The sequence below is a fragment of the Prionailurus bengalensis genome, chromosome C1 (genome assembly GCF_016509475.1).
Source record: "Prionailurus bengalensis isolate Pbe53 chromosome C1, Fcat_Pben_1.1_paternal_pri, whole genome shotgun sequence".
NCBI lineage: Eukaryota > Metazoa > Chordata > Mammalia > Carnivora > Felidae > Prionailurus > Prionailurus bengalensis.
Window position 1 is genome coordinate 28,868,919 of NC_057345.1, and position 7,346 is coordinate 28,876,264.

Here is a 7,346-nt window from a genome sequence, read left to right on the forward strand (position 1 = left end):
AAATGTTGTTAATTTTTGTCAATCTCTCAAAGAGGTCCATGCTTCCCAAAAGGCTTCAACCATTGCTCAAGAATGAAGGAAATAATGCTATCTATAATCAAATAACCAGAGAAGGTTTGGGGGACCAGCAAAGGCAAAAAAAAAAATCTTGCCTCCGTTGTCCTGGGAGCACAGTTAGAATTGGCCACACATGACATGATATCCACCTCTGGAAACTGTGGTTTTTTAGGAAGATGCTTTGGCCATTATGTTGGGAATTTGGTGGAAACTCCCAACGACTATTAGGCTTAGGAAACTGCATCACCTGGGGGTCGAGGCTCTGGGTCAGGGCTGGTAAATGGGATGCAGAGACCTGGGTTGGCAGTCCTGGCTCATGACCTGTGACACATAGAGTTGAGTCCCTTTCCTCCAGAGCACTGATGTCCACTTGCACATACCCATGAATTGGTGTGTTAACGTGTCATCTATCTGTTCCTGAAGTCTGCCAGCTCTGGGAGAACAAGGATGGTGTCTACTTTTGCTCCCACTGTCACCTGGCAGAATGTTGGCCACATAGCAGATACATTCAATTAAGTATTTTGTTGATTGAAAAGGTGGATGGATGGATGGATGGATGGATGGATGGATGGATGGATGGGCGGGCAGGGTAAAATGGTCCATCTGAGTGGAAGAATCTTACGGAAAAATGAAATGCAGTGTCTCAATCAGTTTGGCATTTGGGAGGCCATGCAGGATAGGAGCTCAGAGAACAGACTTGGAAGTAAGAATGCCTAGTTTGGGTCTCAGCTCTGCTGTTCACTTAGTGTATGACCTTGGGCAAAATACTTAACCTCTCTGTGCCTCAGTTTCCCCATCTGTAAAATACGGATGACGACAGGTCCTACCTCGTAGAGCCACTATAAAGATTAAATGAGTTAATACATCTAATATTAAGCACAGTACCTGACACATAATAAGCACTAGGTAGGGGGGCACCTGGATGGCTCAGTCGGTTAAGCCTCTGACTTCAGTTCAGACCACGACCTCAGGGTTTGTGAGTTTGAGCCCCACATCAGAGTCTCTGCTGTCAGCGTGGAGTCTGCCTTGGCTCTTCTGTCCACACCCCTCACTCTCTGCCACTCCCCCTACCTCTCAAAAATAAATAAACATTAAAAAAAATAAGCACTAGGCAGTAACATTTTAAGAAGCTAAATAGATATGGAGAATTGAGGTCTAAGGCAAAGGAATTCAGGGGATAACAAAGGCTTGAAAGCAAAAGTGGTCCACACTCCAGCACTCAGGCTACTGAACTCACGCCCCTGCAGCCCCTCCCCAACTCCTGCAAGGACCGCACCGTGTGCACGGAGTCTGCCACAGTGACCCTCAGAGACAGCCCCTCAAGGCTCTTGAGAGAAGTTTACCCTTTGGCCTTTGGCACTGATTATGTACAAAAGGAAACTGGACCCGAATCATTGCCAAGCACCCTCTGTGGATTCTTCAGGTCTGGGACATTCACCTCCAGTCCTCCCGAGTTTGACGGTGAAAGGGAAGTGGCTGGATGAATGGGAGAGGAGGTCTGAGGGCCTCAGGACACCAGGCTTTATATGGACCGTCCCACAATCCGCTTCTCTTGGCGCAGGTCCCCCCCCAAAACGTAACTAAGCACCCGATGCCTCCCTACCCACCCTCGTAAATAACAACAACGGTAACAACTGCTCAGAATGCAGTCTGCCTCAGTCACCATCTCTGAACAGAGCAAGCAACACATCTTCTGGAGGGAATAAGGACTCTGATCTACAGGGCACATTCAATGTAGGCACGTTCCCAGTAACTTCGACCCCAGGCCAAATTATGTTGAAATCCATTACAAATTAAAGACAGCAGGTCTCCTTGAAAATGTTCGTGTCAACTGCCATTTTGTTTCAAGGGGGCAGAGCGAAGACATCATCATCACAGTGGCAATCTTGATCCTTTTTGCTAGTCCCCAGATGTGCCAAAATAAATCCATTTCTTCTAAATTTATCAACGCGTTGACAGACCAAAAAAATGCCAAGCTGTCAGTTGAAACAGAGACCTCATTCCGGTTTTCAAAATAAATGCACCCGAAGAAGTCCTAGGGTGGAAATCGGGCTGGACTGCGGATCAGAAGACCCAGATTGCAGCTCTTGGTGTGGTCCTCACTGGCCACGGGGATTTGGGAAGCCACTTCAAGCCTCGGGGCCTCAGACATCTCCTCTGCGACGAGAGGGATTTGGACTAGAGGATACTACGCGGAGAGAAATTATAAAGTTTAATGCACCTTGCTTTGCCCACATGCAAATTCTCTGAGTCATGCTCTCCTGCCCTTCTTCCCTCCAAACGCTGATTGGTCCTTCTTCCTCCACGATCTGTCATAAATAAGTGAACAGGGCAGGGCGGGGCAAGAGGAGGGGCTGCCTGCGGCCCTGGAGAGCTCATTAGTGGGAACAGCTTCTCGACTTCTGATCTTCAGCCCCGATTCACTCCAGCGGTCACAGGCAAAAGGAGAGGAAAACGAGGAGGTGGAGAGAAGTGTTGGGTACCGGGCATCGGGGACTCCTGAGGGGGTGGGCATCGTGACTGGCTGACAGGCAGTCCTTCTAACTCGGAGCGCATGGAGTGTCTGGTCAGGCTTGGGCACTAGACTAAGCATGTGCGGACCCCAGAGGACGACAAGGATCACCCACCAATAAAGTGCAGCCTTGAAGGACGTGAACCCCTTCAGAAACCCGCCTCCCCCCGCAGACAGGTCAAAATCACAGGCATCCCTCTGAAAACAAGCCAGATTGCCGTTGGAGGCCTTCTCAGAGACCAAGCAAAGGAGGCGGTTTGCAAAGGCCCCTTTAACAAGCAGAGAGCTGTGGGGGAGGAAGTGAGTCCGGGGATAAAAGTCTGCAGAGGCTCCAACACCAGAATGCCTATGGAGCTGTCCACTGTTCTGGAGGCCTCTGCCTGAGGCGGTCAGCCAACACTGTGTCCTGTCTGACCTCAGCCAACGCCAGAGCCAGATGCCTGCCCAGCTCTGCTTCGTGCCTGCCCGTGACTCCCCCCCGCCGGCCTGCCCCACTTCATGCCAGGGCTGACTCCTCTGCCCAGAACCGTGCAGCCGCTTACGTTAGCTGCTGCCTGTACCTGCGGTCCGTGCACCCAGTCCTTTCACACCCTGGCAGCCTCGCTCTCCACTCAATTCCTGAAAACAGAGCTGTGAGTGCTAAACACGTCACAGGGAGAGGCACTGGGACTTGGCCCAGCACCCAGAAAACAAGGCTGCGAGATCAGAGGCAGGAGAACGCCCCCCCTCCCCCACAGTCCTCCCCGAGTGCCCCAAACTGATGGCAGAGCAAGGCTTTGCTGACGACAGAAACCTATTCTCCCACACATCAGCCGGCTACGCAGGCGCCTGGCCCAAGTGGAAATTCCCCAGCAGGCTCCCTGGGGCGCCACCCCACCCTGCTTGGCCCCGCAAATACACTGCCTTTAGGAAGTTCAGAAACACTTTGTCACCAGCAGCTATCAGGTGGCGAAACGCAGCACAGAAGGGTCACAGTCAGGACACGTGTCTACCCCTCCCCTTTCCTGTTCCCAGCACATGACCTGGAGCAAGTTGCCAAATTTCTCCAAACCTCCATTCTCCCATCAGGGTTGCCACAAGGCCGTGATGGGATCATGGCCATGAAAGTGTGGGAAATGACAGAACACGGTGCAAGGGGTGGTTCCTGTCGTTCTCACCCAAACCCTAGCTCAGCCTCCACATTACTCTGAGCCTGGTCAAGGAGGATTCTGGAAGCTGGCTGGGAAAGGAGAGCGCGTAAGTATTTCTACGTGCAGGGGTTCTCACACACACTGTCTTACTTAATCCCCTTGAGGCAGATGGTACTGTCGCCTTTCTACAGATGAGGTTAAACTCATTGCCTAAGGTCATGTGGTGCAGGGGCCGCCAAGTCAGGATCTGAACCCAGTTCTGTGTGGCTCCAAAGCCTGTACATTTTAACCACCACTGGAACCGCATCCCTCTGGCCTAGTTACTACCGGCCCTTCCAACAGGACCAGATCTTGTTTCCAGAAACCCAGAAAAGCACCACCCCCCCCCCACCACCACCACCTCAAAGGACGGCTGCTGATGTCACCTGCCTCTCATATCAGATCTCTAGTCTGAGCTTCTGTTCCGAGCCAGATCTCACTCCCAGTTTGCCAAACTGTCTGGAACTTGGCTTTGGACTAGGGCCCAGGAACCAGCCTCTTCACTCAACCCCCTCCCTATACCCAGTACCCCAGCCACCTCCTCTCCACAAGCAGGGGCGCTGGAGACACAGCGTGTGCCCTTAGGCCAAAAGTTTTCAAATATTATGGTGCTTAGGAATTAATTACTAGGGAAATGCAAAGTCATCATCGCAGAGACCCTGGAGCAGCAGATCTCTAAGGGGCCCAGAAATCTGCATGTGTAACAAGGTGATTCCAGTGTTCCCATTATCCTGGACCCACAGTCCTGTGGTCTCTCCTCTGGGCTAGAAGGTGAAACTGATTGTAAATTTCAAATATTACCTTTCTAAGGGGCTTTGAGGCTGGGTAACGTTCCCTTTCTTCCTCCAACTACAGATGAGAAAATCGAGGCCTAAAGAGAAAAGGTGATTCCTTTCATTTTTTAAAAAAATATTTGTTTATCTAAGTAATCTCTACACCCAACGTGGAGCTCGAACTCACAACCCCAAGATCAAGAGTCACACACTCTTCTGACCGAGCCGGCCAGGCGTCCTTTCAGATCAGACCATTGGTTACACAAGCCAAGACGGGGGCTGCTCCACACCGTCCACGAGGTCCAGAGAGCAGGGACACGGATGGGGGGAGGTGAAGCCGTAGCAACCCCCCAGCCCTTGGGTCACTTGGTTGTGGGGCCATGGGTCAACTCAGCAGGGAGCTAGGAGCCTTTCACACTGATTTATGAAGGGGCCTCCACTGGAAGACTCCTGGGTCGGGCTGCCATTTGTTACTTCCCCAAAGAAGGCTCCAAAATGATGATCACAGTACTGACCCCAAGGCACGCGTGCGTGGACACACATGCACACATACACACAGCCTCTCATTAGTAACTCCCAGGCCATCTGGTGCTGCCACCACCGGGGCTCCTGGGCCTGGGTGTCAGGTGCAGGGGCCGTGACAAGAGGTGGCACAGAGCTGGATTCTTTTGGCCGGCAGGAGAGACGTTTGCGCAACGCACTGAGCTAGAATGGGGAGACACCCGCGTGCGCCCATACCAAGGTGTGGGTACGGGTGGGTTCCCGGGAGCTGCTCAGCTCCTTGGGTCAGAGGTCTGCAGCAGCACTGGCCCACAGAGCTTTTTGTGCTGATGGAAACGGTACGGAAATGACACGTGACGTCTGCTCCGTCCAATACTCCAGCCACGAGCCGCATGTGGCTAGCGAACACCGGAATGTGGCGAAGGAGACCACGAAACATTCATTTTATTCTAACACATATTAAAATGACTTAAAATATCGAGCCAGTTAAATCTCACTAGAGACTTACGAGTAGGGACCATTACTTCCTTCATTTATAGAATGAGGAAGCCAAGGCACAGAGCTCAAGTGACTTGTCCAAGGTCACACGGCTGTAGAGTGGTGGTGCTCAGGACTGAACCCAGTGGTCTGGATCCGGAGTCTCTCCCAAAGCACTAGAGTAAGCCACGCCCTGTGGCAGGCTGCATTCCTGCCTCACCGCCCGTGGCACACCGCGACAGACACACACGCCAGGGTCTGAACCAGGAGCCTGAGCAGGCACCAGGCTGAGAGCAGAATCAGAGCTCTGCTCTGGAGGGGGACGCTAACTTGGTGCAAGAGAGCCCCCTCCCCGCCCCCATACCTTGGCAAGGCCCTGGTGGAATGCATAAAACCCCAGCAACAGCATCGGGAGCCTAGACTCAGGGAGAGAGAGTCCGGTCTCTGCATGATGGAGAGACAGTCTGATAGGAGGAGCCCAGTCCCTGCCCTGGAGCACCTCCCCATCAGCAACCCATCAGACCGAAGAGACAGTGAAACCGCAGAGGCTCCAGCTGGGGGTGTCGTGAATCGGAGGACAGGTGTCCTGTTGAACTGTCACCCCCCCACACACACACCGTCTCCACGTCAGCTGATGCCCAGAAAGTGTTTGCGGTTCCTGGGAGCCTCAGGATAAGCCGCTCCGGAGCCTCTCTGAAAGCAAAGGTCTGGAGGAAGTATGGCATCACAACGATCACTTCTCCCACACTCCGGGGTAGGAGAGCCCTGCTACAGCTAATTAGGAAAATGCATTAAGAACACGACTTACAAACGGCCCCATGATTCCCAGCAGCTCATTTGCATTGAGCCGTTGTTACCTTATTGATTATATTAAATTAGGAGATAGTCACACCGTCTGCAATGCAACAATTATCATCATCAAACCAATTAGTATCAAATAGGATGTGGTCCCTGTCGCTCCAGCTCTGCACTCGGCTATTTCCAACACTGTCAGCCGGCCTTATGAAATAATTGTGTTTCTACCGAAACAGCGGCAATCAGCAGAAATCTTCCCAAGAGACCCACGTCTCTCTCCATGGCTCCGTGTCGGGATATCTTGTCACGCAAACACAAGCAAAATGACACAACTGGTGTCTTCGGCAGCAAAAGTCTCAAGGGGGACGCTGTACAGACAAACTGCACCAGGCCACAGACACCCTTGATTAGTTCATCACCATACCCTCATGCAATGACCGGCCGCCCACGACCCATGCGTGCACGTCCTGGGGACTAGAATATACACACAAAACACATTTAAAGCCCCTCACTCACACACACCCCTCAAGCAAAGGTACACGGCAAACTCACACACACACACTGACACATGTCACCCTCTGGCATCCCCACCACACACGTCTGCAACCAACACACGCGTGTGCAGCTCACACGCGGTGATTATACACCCAACGGGGAGCCCGGGTGGCTCAGTCGGTTAAGCGTCCGAATCTTGGTTTCGGCTCAGGTCATGATCTCATGGTTTTGTGAGTTCGAGGCCCACCTCGGGTACTGTGCTCACAGTGCGGAGCCTGCTTGAGATTCTCCCCCTCCCCTCGCTCTCTGCCCCTCCCCTGCTCACACTCTTTTGCACAAAAATAAATGATAAATTTAAAAATTATACACTCAACACATAAAAGTAAGCCCACATGGGATCCAGATTCACACACACACACACACACACACACTGGCATACTCACAATGATTTGTCACAGTCACACAGAAGCACACACTGCACAACACACTCATGAGCACACGACGCTTTTAGAGACATTCTAGATGGAATCCAGGAGTCCGCCCCAAGGATCCCTAAGACCCCTGCTC